This window comes from Anser anser (assembly GCF_964211835.1).
Source record: "Anser anser genome assembly, chromosome: 4".
NCBI lineage: Eukaryota > Metazoa > Chordata > Aves > Anseriformes > Anatidae > Anser > Anser anser.
Window position 1 is genome coordinate 6,820,636 of NC_139724.1, and position 13,968 is coordinate 6,834,603.

General features: G+C 38.5%; 1 long non-coding RNA gene across 1 annotated transcript in view; it reads left to right on the top strand.

Moving 5' to 3' along the window:
- The window catches only part of LOC310899316, a 32,405-nt gene extending 19,969 nt beyond the window's left edge, over positions 1-12,436 (top strand). The window contains exons 6-7 of the long non-coding RNA XR_014584187.1: positions 1,098-6,971; positions 10,977-12,436. This is a non-coding gene — a long non-coding RNA (uncharacterized lncRNA). The remainder of the gene's footprint in view (positions 1-1,097; positions 6,972-10,976) is intronic.
- Positions 12,437-13,968: the final 1,532 nt, after the last annotated feature.

Genomic DNA, 13,968 nt, shown 5'->3' on the forward strand with positions numbered 1-13,968 from the left:
TTTCTGACGTCTTCCTTAGCAAATCATTAGTCTCACTAGCATGAGTAGATTAGTGCTACTTGCCCCTTTTGGGGTGTTTGGGAAGACAAAGGGAATAAAGAGACATTGATCATTTAAATATTTATACAGGTAAGAATATTATGATGTAGTAACGCACAGCTTTTTCCTCGTGACTTCTTATATCTCCTATTTGATCAGGTTGTGATGGTTCTTTGGTTTTGAGGGTCATATCCTAAAAACATTAGTGTTTGTTGTTTGGCAAACAAACATCAAAAAATACTCACGGACTCTCGATCTGCACTGTCTGATTACTAGTTGACAGTATTTTCCACCTAGGAACATGTAAAGGGTTAGCCTGTTTCCTCATGGAAACACTGCTGTTCAGTATTCAAGTTGTTAGAGGAGCCAGCTGTGGGCTTCACAGGACATTAAGTGGTTTCATCACTGAAAAGTCTGTTCTTTTCCAAAACTAGAGTAGGTAGATATGTCTGTTCTGAAATAGTGAAGAGGTAAAATGTTGCTTTAAGGTACCTTCCAACCCAGAGCATTCTTTGAAAAGGCTTGAGGGCGAGTGTTGGTGGTAGCAGAGCAAAAGATAAACAGTTTACGACCTCTCTCCCTTCTGCTGCTGCTTCAGTGCTGCTGCTTTGAAGGTTTGTTAGGCACATACATCTCTCAGGGTAAGGGCAATGTAGAGCTGGCAAGCTGTCTGGTTGTTTATAGACTGGAGAAAATCACAAATTAGGATCCTGTATCTCAGTGCAGGGCAGTGGCTTTAGTAGGACAATCTAATGCTTAGTCCTTGAACTGGGGAGATGCATCAGAAAGAGAAGCTAGATCTTTAAACTGACTGGGAATGGAGAATCTCTTAAGTGCTGAAATTCTTTGGAAAGTTTCTTACCAGTAACAGCAACTGTTCTGTTGACTGCACATATGAGCCGGTGTATTCTGTCTGTCCCTTTAAGTCACTACTGGTATCTAGCAGTTGATCTGATCATTTTGGGTTTTAAGTAGTCATTCTGTAGTTCAGTACAATGCTGTTTACAATGTCTATATGTGAAAGCAGGGAAAACAGGAAAGTTGTATTGTGTTTGCAGATAAGTCCGTTGTGACCTTGTGGTATAAAATCAAGGAGCAGAAGGTGACCCGACCCTTTGTTGTAGGAAGACAGTGGTGAGATACAAAGTGCCTGGACCTCTCTCTCACTGTCAATGGAGAGAAGAAGAAAGATCTGAAGATGAACTAGCATGTTCAGTGTCTGCTGCTTACTTTTCCATGTTTTTGTAGTTGGTTGTCTACTTTGCCTACAACACAAAATGCAGAAAAGTACTGTTTCCCAGAGCTGGTGTATGTGAGGTGCATATCTAGCATTATCATCATCACTTGCAAAAAAACCTGGAAACACCAACACCTTGTAGCGGTACCTCTCTGAAGCTAAGCTTTCCACCAAGGTTTAGTTTGAGTGCAGTTGTAGTGACAGTATGGCTGGTGAAAGCTTATGTAGTAACTGCTGAATGCCTACTTAAGCCAGCAAAGCAGTATACCACAGTAGGTATCTCTACTTGAAAATCCAGAAGCAAAATGTCAGGTTCATTTACCTTAACCTGGTAGGAATGCTTTCTAAACCTAGGCATCCATAGAATTCATCTGGAAGTTATGCTTATGCAAGCTGCAAAATATTTCCCAATGATGATGAGGCTTAATCACATCACAGGTGAGGCAGTCATGGCTCGGAGCCCATATGCACAAGTCCTGGCATACCTTTACTGGTTTCTGCAAGTAGCAGAACAGCTTGAAGGCACCTCAGAAGCTGTTGACTGAGTCTTCTTGGGATGTCAGTTTTGGTCCCAGCACCCACAGTGTTAGAGTTGGAGGACTGAAGCAACAGCAGAGGAGAAAGAGGTAGCGCTAAGCAGAAGAGACAACAGAAGCCCTGTTTAGGTTGGTAAAGAATGTAGAAGAGTCAGAAAGGGAAAGGAGATGGGCTGAAGGATAGGGTGCTGGGGAGTAGGATGAGAGGAAGCACAGAACACTGCCAAATTTATTGAGTAAATCTTCACAACAAAACCAAAATGCATGTTTCATAGTGTTTGTTGAAATCATTTTCTGCTCCCTGAGAGTTGCTGTGTTTGTGCAGAGAGAAGGCCGTACCAGGGATAACCAAGTTCTCAGTTGTCCAAACAATTTGAGAAGTTTCAAATTGTCCTTTTAACAGCATGTTTCTGTGGTTTCTTATAAAACATTGAGCACAGTGACATTGTATCACTAAAAACAAATGTACAGTCAGGCATAAAGCTGGAGGGTTAGTTACAGTTCTGGTTTATCAAGAACAACAATACTTTTACCAGAGCTGAGAGAACTGAAATACTCTAGCACTTGGATACATGGTAATTAATGGCTCCTTAATAAGTACTTGTTGAAAGGCTGACGTACTGGGTGTTCCCAGTAAATAACTGAAAGACATATTGCTGGTGTGGCAGAAACTTGGGTCTGAATTCATAGCTGAATTCTTTCTTTACATCCTCGGTTCCTTAGCAAATGTAGTTGTCCCGTGCCTTGCTAGTGTTCGTGTGCATAGTTAACTGTGCCTAACAGAGGATAAAATGATAATGCAGAGGCCTTCTTTATCCTACATGCCAGTATCCAAAGTGTTTTGGAAGTACAGATTTTCTCTCTAACACACTGATGTGAATGTGTGTGCTGTACTTGTGCTTCTTAGAGCCTGGGTTGGGATTAACTTCTTAAAATCAGTTGTAAAAATAAATCAGTGCTCCCCTTCAGAGGCACTCATATCCTGGATTCTAACTTTTATAGCATGGTTACTGGCTAACCAGGGATAGCTTTCTGTGGATTAGAAACTGTGCCATGCCTAACCACAGTGTCAATGAGATACATTAGCTCTTGCCCCAGCAAGGGTGGAATAACTGTTTTTGTGTATGTTTAAATTAAAAAAGAAACCTAACATTTGATGTCTATACTAGTAAAAATAAATAAATAATATGATAGCAATCTGTCTATCTTTACCCCGATTTCTGTTACAGTTCTGCCCCATATACAGTTTTATGTCTCTGAAGTAACTTTAGTATACCATATGGAGTCTCAGGTTGTTGTAGTCAACAAGTTCCATTTCTACTGTCATAAACCTTGCGTAGTTCCATGTTTGTGCAAACTGCATGTACAATTTTGGCATAAAAGCATCCACATTGATCTTAGATCTCTTTGTATTAGACAAAGTCTTTCTGCTTTGAATCTTGAAATTTTCAAGTAGCTGCCAATGATCTAATGTGGCTCTGACCTAAGAAGCATGCGGTGCTGTTGCTGGCAGCAATGCGCCAGTTCCTTATAATGACAATTTTCTATACTTAAGCTCTGCCCAAACAGGCAAAGCTCTGATTCAGAGTAGGATGACAGCACTGGGATTTTTAGGGTGACTTTTGAGAAGCATCATCTCTATGATTTGGTAGGCTACATGCACAGGTCTCCTGATAATATATAAATATAATCTCCTGATAATATAACTCCTTTCGTGTAAGTTGAATAATCAGGGATAGCATCAATTGGTGTGTTAAAAATAGATAAAGTTGGCTGAGAAGGCATGAAGTAACTTCTCAGAGTCTTTCTCCCTGACTATGGTAACCACACTCTGAGCATTTCTATATATATGTAATCAAGAAAATTAGTTAATAAGCTGACATACAAAAGGATTTAAATGGGTACTAACTTTTCTTGCTTAAGTTTATCCCAAACTCACTGAGGACTGCTCTCATGCTAGTGTTCTGAAAATGTGTGAACAGAAAGAGGGAGGGAGAAGGAAGAATAATTTGTCCTTCCGCTTTGCGTGCTGCTTACGCATGGAATCCTCAATGTTTAAGTCCAATGAACTGGAATAAAACTCAGTTTTGCAAGTGGATTGTCTTTAGCTTTGATAGCAGCTTCAAAGGAGTCCTACCTGGTGATGCAGCACTGACGGCTGTAGGGTCACAGCTGTTAAACAATGGAAACCAAACAGCACTTGCAATTCCAGAAGAACATGAAGGGTCAGATATTGGAGGGTGGAGGGGCTGGACATCATTTAGGGGAAAGACTATAGGTCTGTTGCCTTAAGCCAGACTTGGAGTTGCAAGTAATCCACACAGCATGATTTGGGTAGCTTGAATAATGTGGTCTGTTGTAAGCTGGAAGATGATGAAGGGATATCCTTTTAGGATTTCTGGTAAATATTTGGCTGTGCTTAATTTCAAATGATTTTTTTTCTTATTTATGTTCTAGCTTCTGTAAAAGTGCCTGCAACTACTGGCAGCCAGCATAGTTTAGAGCAGCCTGTGGCAGTTTCAGGACTGTGAAAACACAAAAGGGGTTTAACACCTTTGCATCCTCCAGATCCTTCCATGCTTTGCATGAGCTGGCTTTCTGACTTGCAGCCAAGTCTTCATCTCTCTGCAACTGCCTGTTTGCTGGGAATGCTGCCAAACGCCAGCACCTGTCAGAGCAGAACAAACTGCATGGGCACAACCCGTGCTGTTGATCAGTAGGGCACTGGGATTCAAGGATGGGGGCAGGCCAAGAGGACAGCTGTGAATCTCCTCCTCTTGACAGGAGCTGTGCCATGTAGTCCCTGATGACACCGTGGGTTTGTTGTAACTGGACTAAAAGGCAATGCCCTAACAAAGCAAACAAATGACTTATAGATTAAAGGAAAAATGCAATAGAGTCATGAGCCATCACTGCATGAAATGTTGGATTTCATACCATTTGCTGAGGAAAAAGTGACAATGCTATTTAAGGTAACATCACATCGATTTTCTCAGGGCAATTCTAGTTTCCTGCTCAGAAACACATTTGTTTATTGGATCTTTCATTGATGTATGCCCCTGACTTTCCTCTCTGTCCCTTTTTCTTCTTTTTAGAAGACTGCCAATGACTGCAGTGTCCATATCTGTGCCAGTCCTCTATCTGTGCATCTCTTAGAAATGATGAAACTGATTTCAGCCCTTATACTGCAACTCTGGCCCTTTGTTTTCTAAACAATTTTATTTCTCTTTATAAATTAAAGAGAGAGAGAGAAAGCACCTCTTCCTCATCTTGCCCTTATAAGATGAGCTAGAAATCCTGTCACTTCTGAAGACAGGAAGAGTTTTTCTTTGGTTTTAGTGAGGCAAAAACTTAGTCTGTTCAGTGTTATAAACAGCTAGGAAAATAGTGTGAGAAGAATATTGATTACTGTAAGCAAACACAGGGCTATAGCTTGTTAAAAGCTAAACACACATTGATAGGATTTGGGGAACCTGGTTATAATGTAGCCATTCCCAGGCATAGTCATGTACTAGTGTAGACTGTGAGGAGTTTACGTTCATCTCCAGCCACCTTGTTGCTGTATGTATTATTTTGTGATTTAAAATATAAATACTCTTCCCCACTTTTTAACAGAATAATTGGCATCCCTGTGAGAGCTGTGCCTTTTTACATTACTGACTTCTTTTCCTCAGTCGGTATAAAAAAGGAAATTAGGTCTTGTGAGTGTTACATTTCATGTATCTTTGAAACTTGGTACTTCATAGGTCTAGAATTCCTCTTCAACCAACGCAGCCACACGAGCCACTGATGTAATGCCATCCATTTATGTTAAAAACAACTAAAACCAGTAAATAGCTTTTTTTTTTTTTTAAAAAAGTATGATCCAGGTTCAGATACTGCTCTAAAAATTTGCCAGAATCCAGAAAAGCAGTGCTGGAGTCCATGGCTTTGCAGTGCAGATCAGGAGTGATGAAGTTTTCTTGCAAAGTTCCCTTCCTCCAACTTCTTTTGATGTCCATTTGGGTTTTTTGCTTCCATTGTTTAACTTTGTTGGTCTGACAACCGGCAAAGCTGATCTGCTTCTGAATGATGCTGTTCTCTAAAGAAGGAATAATAAGGAATCTTTCCTGGCAGCAGTTTGAAAGGGATTCATACAAATGTCATACAAATGTTAGTGATATCAAATTAAAATAATATAAAATCTGAAGTTTCAATTCAGGAATGCAAAATGGTTTTAAAACTAGAGCAATTGATCATTTTTAAGAACTAACATAAATGTTCATGGTAGTTTCCTGATGGAAATTTATTTTGGATAAATCATTTGGAATCATTTCGGTTGTTTAACAGTCTTTTTTGAGTATTGGAAGTTGTTTTCATATGTATGGAAATAACTTCACATTTAATATTAAGTTATTCTATTCCTTGAGTCTGGTGGCAGGAGATGAAAATTCTTCTCTCTATTTTAACATTATGGCCAAATCCTGTGTGCTTCTGATTTGTGTATGGGAACCATTTCCTTGCCAGATATTTCATAATCAAGAGTCAAGCAAGTCCTATCACTTCCTTAAAAAGGCTAAAAGGGAAATTGTGTGAAATGTGCAATTGAATATAAGAACCTTTGCCTGGCAACATTAGTAACCATTGCACTTGAATAGTGTTAGGGCAGGTGTTAGTCATTGCATTCTTCTGTCATAAGGCTAACACCTTTTTCCTATGCTTGTAAGTGCTATCAAAGTGTCTCAGAAGTCTAATTTCTTTTTCTTAATATAAACAACAGAGTAACTTTCAGCTTTCAGTCCGCTCACCAGAAAGCTCCATAACAAAGTATGGACAAAGAGCTGGAGACAAGGGACCCAGGAATGGCTGTCCTTGGATGACCTCCTTAGTGTCCTCTCCTTTGGCTTTTATCAAAGGGGGGTGGCATAAGGCACTAAGAACAACTTATTTGTCTAGTTGCATCTTCCTCCGCCCCTTGTACTCTCAGGACAAGGAGGTTTTGTTTGCATTTCAAACACTCTCATGTTACTACTGAGTCAAGGACAGAGAGGGGAAGTTTTACGTTATAAACAGCAAGGCAAATAGTATGCCTGAGAAGATATTGAGATGCAAGTATAAGTACATAGTCACAATATTTATGTAGCTGACATTGTGACAGAATCTCTTCTCTATAAACAAAGGTATGTATACGGATCACTAAATGATCTGCGTTTTGTTTGTTTTTGATCACTTAGGTATAAGTGAATCCGTTTTGAACTTGTGTTGTACATTTATTAACTGGTCTTGAATTATAGCATTTTTTCATCACAACAAAATCTTTTAAACATCTCAGTGAAGAAAAACTATGATGCTAAATGCCAAAAAAAAATATCTCCTACAGTTTGAGGCATTGCACGTTTGGCATTGTATGGCAGCGTAAGGGTTTAGGCCTCGGAAATTCTTAAAATGTCATAAAATTGGTAATTTTGCAATGCAAAACTCATGTTTTCTTGGGTCTTTAATGATATATTGTGAGGTACTTTAACAATATTGATCAAAGTCTCTAAAAGTTTACAACATATAAGTGCTAGAAGATATATAAGGAAATTAATCTGTTCATAATAATGCTCTCTGTACATTTTAACACCATGTACTACCTTATTCTACTGAGCTTACCAGCCCAGAGCTGACATCTATAATGGGCGCTGTAGGAATAATTTGTCTGGTCTTGCCCTCTTAAACACTTCTGTTTCGGAGCTTCTGATGTTACTGGTCTGTATAACATCATTTTAGATTTCTAAAATACTATCTGAGAAGTTGAGACTCTGTATTATTATATTTCTTACTGCAGTAGGTATGTTGGAGATGCTAAAAGCATGAAAAAGTTAAAACGTAGGACCACATTTGAGATCCATTATTTAATTTTTGATTCCTCTTGCAATGTAGTTAGAGATTCCTCTTCCCTGTGTCCTCCCACCGCTAAATAGAAATAGTAATCTCATGCTTTCCAAGTCCTTCCCTTCCTATTCCTTCCATGCTGTGAAATCCAGAGATCATGTTCTAATGCTCTGCTTCAGCTGGTCTGTGGAAGAAAACTTGTTTGGCCTTTTGGCAGTTGCTGCTTGACCTGTTAACAGCTATTTCAGTTACGTGTCAGCTTTTCCTCATATCAAATCCTTTGCCTGTCATTTATCTCACAGGTGTCAGTGATGAATGTTTCCCTACAAAAGAGATCAGCTATAAGTCTGGAACTGTTATAGAGGGGCATCTCTTGCCAGTTAAGTGATGTGTTGCTGGAAATAGGAGGTTCTAATGCTTCTTCCACATTATTGTTGATTCTATTGTCAACCAATATTTAACCTTGCTTCCTCATCCACAAGCAACAAAACTACAGCACGTCCTTAAATGACAGGGTTTTCTGTGTCCTGAGGTGATTTTTTTAAATTATTTTTTTTTTAAAAACAATCTTGGTAAGGTGCTTAACGTACTTCTCAAATTTGGGGCTTACTCTTTCTGTTTCTCTCATTTAGGAATTTAATCCTATGCACTGCCTTGCCCTTGCTGAATAGTGTTTCTACAATGCTCTCCTACAGAGTAGGAGAAAGGGTGTGTGAAGTAGGAGCGAAAAGTGGATTCCATTCACTTGTTTGTATTTAAATAATTGAACTTAATTATTTCTAAGTTGCCCTTTCCCAATCAGTAAATACGAATTTTGCCTTTACCCCCACAGAGGTTTTGGGAAGATCAGATCATTAAACTCAGTGTTCTTGAGATTCTTGGATGAAGGTCACATTTGAGGTGTCTGCTGCTGTTAAACTATTACTTCATTTGCCCTTTTGTGAGGTCTGAAACCGTGTTTACTTACAGGGATTAGATGGTGAATCTTTCCTTCCCAAAGAATCATAAGCAACAGCCAGCAGCTACGTTAGGAATTTCAACGACTCTGGTGTCAAGCAGTAAACTGATAATTGTTTACTTATGAAGCTTTCTCACTGGTTGTACTGTGCTCTTCTGTCTTGCGGTGGTCTACACCCACCCCACAAAATGAACCATAGCTAGGGCAGTTGCATAAGGCTATTTTTAAAATTAGGTTCTCTTACACCTATGGGTATTTGCTCATGAAGTTCTTCCTGTATGTGTGCTAAAAAATTCTTCATCACCCGTTGAATCTTATCATCAGTTCACGCTGGTATAATTTGACAGCTATACAGGTGGATATAGAGAGGCCATTTCCTCATCTATTGCAATTTACTGTCTGCTTCTAAAGTCTGGATCTGGGAAACATGCTGTATGCACACATTTGCCTTACAAGCTGGAAGCAGGCTGACCTAAACTCTTACGTTTTTCCTCTCTGCTGGATTTGCTTGAGAGGTTGCCTTTTGTAGGCCCAGCAAATAGTGTGGGACTCTCTTGATTCTCCACCTATAAATTGTGATTCTAATTCATCCTCTGTTCTGCTTTGCCAGGGAGACTCTTTTCTGATTTCTACCAGAATAGCATAAATTGACACAATGGACTTACTGTATTTGGTCTTCAAAGACCTTTGAAAGTATTAAATAACTGTAAATCCTCTACATGGTTTTAGGGTTAGAATAAGGAACCAACATGTGAATTGAGTTGTAAAATTATCAATTATTGAACGCTTCTTCAGCCATCTTCCCTAGAGTTGCAAATCCCCGAGACTTTCCCCACTTTTTTTTTTTAATTTATTTTTTAAATGTGTAACTTGCTCAGGAAATGTTCTCTACCAGATGTTTGTATTGTGTTATCCTTTAGCCATATTAACACTCTCTGTTCCACAGCAGGTAGTGAATATACTTTGAAGGCTGTCGTGGTGTTTTTGTTTGTTTGTGGTGCCTTAGTTTTTTTAAGGTTTGAGTTTCTCATTTCCATGTTTGAGTTTTGATAAACAAAACCAGTGGTTCCATGGAGACCCACATGCTGTAACACCCATCTCTAGCACTAAAAACTCTTTAAAACAAGTGTGCCATGACAAAGTTACAAGTGACATTAGAAATTCTGACCTAAACAGTAAGCATTGGTGGGGTGTAGAACAAGCTGGTACATAAGTAAAATCTATTTATTGATTTACACATGTGACTGAAACAGGCATTTGCTCTGTGCTTCTGTTCAAATTGCTGAAGGAAAACCTAGTGTGAGCATTATCCTTTGGCAGGGCTTACTCCTCTCCAGTGATTTCTTGCACACGGGCCTAGGCTCAGTTAAATCACTGAAGTCAGATGCATTCATGCCCTAAGAGAAAGCATACAGGACATGAAAAACAGTAAGAGCTCTACGAGTTTCACTGAGATGTGTATATCTGCCCTTAAGGGACTAGCATTTTGAAATAATGGCAGTATACGAGTTACTAATAGCTTTCAGGTTCCTGAGATAACTTTTCAAAAAAATATGCAAATTCTATTTACAATAATACAGAGTATAATTATCTTATCTTTTCTTTACTAGATACTGCAGACACCAGGTTTCAAGAGTTGTGCATAGCCTATGAGTGTCCTTGTACCTCTGGCTGTGTATGTTAAAGACTTAACCTATAAATTATCTAGTTGTGGAATATTCTAAATACCTCTCGTGTTTACGTACACTTGTATTTAGTGAAATGAGCATGGAAATGGATTCTGCCATTGTGTGAACTAAGTCCGTAGTAATTCATACACATAATGCTTCAGATTTGAATAACCTAAAGGTGAAATAGGAACTGCCTGGGGTTGATTCAGTGTGTTCCTTCTATGGTATTAGAGGCTTCACCTTGGCATGTGTGAAATCCAAAATTAGATCCAAAACGTATACCTACTGTTATATCTAAGAGTTTGTACCCCTTCCTGTTTCACTTTATAACATCTTGGCTAACGTACCTGAATATTTTGACCATCAATATGAGTATTCAATGCTGTTTTGTTCTTACCTAGCCTCAAAGGCATTCTGTGGCTTTGAATTCTACAGAGCAATTATGAGTCGTTTGCTAATACTTTTCAACAACACTTGTTTTCATGCCAGGCAGGATTCAGGCTTCAAATATTAATCCAGGCTAGAAATACTTATTACAAGTTCCTGAAAACACAAGGAGTTCAAAAGTTGTCATGAAAAACATGCAACTCTGGTGCTCTCTTGTGATAATGTTGCTGGTCTTGCAACAGCATGATATAAAATATCTTTCAAGTGATGATAATGCACTTTGTTACTTGCAGATATCTACACTTAGACGCTAAAGTATATTCAGGATGCAGTTATAACTTGGATGCTTTCTGCTCTCCAGCAATATACCCCAAGTAGGTGGACTAAAATTTGACTGAGAGCCATATCTCAAATTTTAAAACGGAAGTTGTTTGGGGGATTATTATATGAACAGATTAAAGCACCATGCTTTTAAGTATATTTTGAATTTAAATTTGGCATTGTGGCAGTACATACTTAAGAATTCATCCAGGCTTGAGTGTTGTCATCTGTTAATCAAAACTTTAAAAATTTCGGTGTTAGGCAAGTGTGTGGAAGAGAACTAAGTGCCTGGAGGCAGAAAAGGCCTGATTTCTATATGATAAAGTACTGCATCCCAAACTAAGAAAGCGTTAGCTGCAACTGTAATTTTCCTCTGAATTAACATCTCCTCTACCCTCCAGCACCTTTTTTTCTCTCTCCCATATTGCTAGCTTAAAAATAAGGCTGGATTCAACACGTGTTTGCCAGTCTCAAGTGCCTGTACAGCACCTGTTCTGGAGACAAGCGAAGCATACTGACATAGTTTGCAAACTCAACAGAGATGAGTTTTCATATTTTCAGAAAGAACTCACTTATTCAAGCATGTTTAGCAGCTGTACTTACAAGAAATGAAGGAAGGGACAAGTGTGTTGAAGGTCACTGGTCTAGAAAAGTTTCCAGAACAAATGGTTTTCCTCCCAGGTCCTGTAATGGAAACTGGTAACACTGTTATGGTCCCTCTTCAGAAACCCTACTAACTTTTTCCACCTTACTGAATTGTGAGGGGGAAAAAAAATCTAAACGATTCTTGCAGCTGCTTTAGCATTGCTCTCTCACAGGGTTAATTTTGATCCCTGCAGGATCCAGCCTGTAAAATACAACGCCAGCATGTTGTGTCTCAGACATCCTGCTGACACTACTCTGCTTATCTAATCGTACTAATATTGACATATGACTGCTTCTCCTTTATTCTGTGGTAACCCTTGTTCTTTAGATACATACAATTCAGTGCAGATATGTTAATGTAATCTGGACTTGTAGCTTTTAGTCATGTACTGCCCCTCCCCGGGGTCCTTTGGTGAATTTAAAGGCCTTCAGCAGGTAAGAGGTCCCTACTAGACATGTTCCTACAAAACGTGAACACATGAAAACTTTCCTACAAAACATCATTGATTTTAACACTTTATAGTTTTTTGTTTTTTTTAACCTAATTTTAGAATAATAGAGAACTTAAATTTAAAAGTATTTTTAAAAGACTTGGGGGAACTAGCTGAAATATTTGTTTGAATTTGTAAATGTAAAAATTCTTTCTTATAATGACGGTTCAGAATAAGTTGAAGAGCTGTAAGTTGAAAAAAAAAATCCAAACTTCTGAACTTCTTTTCTTACAAAATGTTTAACTGATAAGAATGTGTAGTGGCTTTTTGCTTCAAAAAAAAATTAAAAATAAAAATACCGTTTAAGACCTCTGTTTTTTCAGAAGATGGCTCTTCTGGCACAGATCATTTGGGCAATGCAACGCATTGTCACGGTGAACAGTGCTCTCTTTTAAGAATGTTTATTACTTCCTATATTTTTGTGCACACATCTTGGGTGCTTTGAGTCATGATGTGCAGCTGCTATAGGCTGGCTCAGCTCTTCAGGCACTGTCTCACTTCTTACTGTCTGAAGCTGTAGCCCAACAGCTACTGGATTTGTAAGTTAGAGGTCTGTGCCTACCAGCTGAAAATGAGAGATGGCACTTGGCCGAAACATTAGGCTCAAAAAAACTTCGAGCTTTGACACTAGAAATATTATCTATTATTCTATTCTTATATCTCCATACTATCAAATAGTCATGACCCTATGCAAACAAGTTGGGAACAGATAATATATCTCAAGTGTCAGTGGAATTTTATTAAGCTCAGTTTTCCAACGAACAGCTGTGGACTGAAGATCGTTTCGTCTGTATATCTCTACTAAAAAGAACTCATTCTGGTTGTGGTTAAAGATCCTTAAATATCTCTATATATTGGTATTTGAAAATAAAAGCAGTAAAGCTTTTCATCTTATGTGGTTTATTACAGAGATGTTGTTTCTGAAGATACTTGCTTAAGCAATATTTAATCTCAGGGAGGATGTATCCTACCTCTCTCTCATCAGAAGCAGGGTATTCTACAGTTTTGCAGAGAGAGAGCTAATAAGCTGGCTATAGTGGAAGGCTGTAAAACGGGTAATGCCTCTAGCTGGGTGAAATATATTGCGTAAAGCTAATCTGTTGTATGAGCTAAGCTTCTCAGGGTGGTAAACAATATAGAAATGTTACCGATAGTGCAGCCTCACCAAAGAAGCAAGTTATGATTGATTTACCCTAGCAATACCGTTATACCTCTCATAGTTTGAGGTCATCATGCCTCAGACACTTGTAATTCACTATTAAACCATTAAATTACAGAATCAAAATCTGCAAATCTTGAGACCCCAGTTTTCCCTTTGAATTCATTTTCAGTACTTGCAAGAGCCCAGAATTCAGGAGGAAGATTCCTGAGCTGGCAGTATTGAAAACTATCTGAGCATCTACCTTAGCATGCTATTAAGCTGTGATGCACTGAAAGTTAAGATACAGTTGCTGTGAGTATTGTAGTCTGCCTAGCCAAGTTAAAAAATGAACAAAGAGAGCTGCTGGGAGTTCACTTACACAGTAAAGAGAAATATGTTGGGGGGGTGGGAGGGGGGGAATGTGTTTGAGGTGTCAGTCTAATATTTTTACACACCTACTTAGATACTTTCCCCTAGAAATATCTATTTGCTATACATCATTTCATTCACGAGTATGTAATTACAGGTTATCATTTTTAATCCTATTAAAGTAGTTAATCCAACAAAGAGTTGGGAGAAAAAGCATGCAAATAGTAAGAATGCAAGGGATGGGTGTGTCAGTCTTACTTGCCAAAATACAGGGTTATGATATGATTGTTATTTTCAAATAGATAATTTCAATTAGTT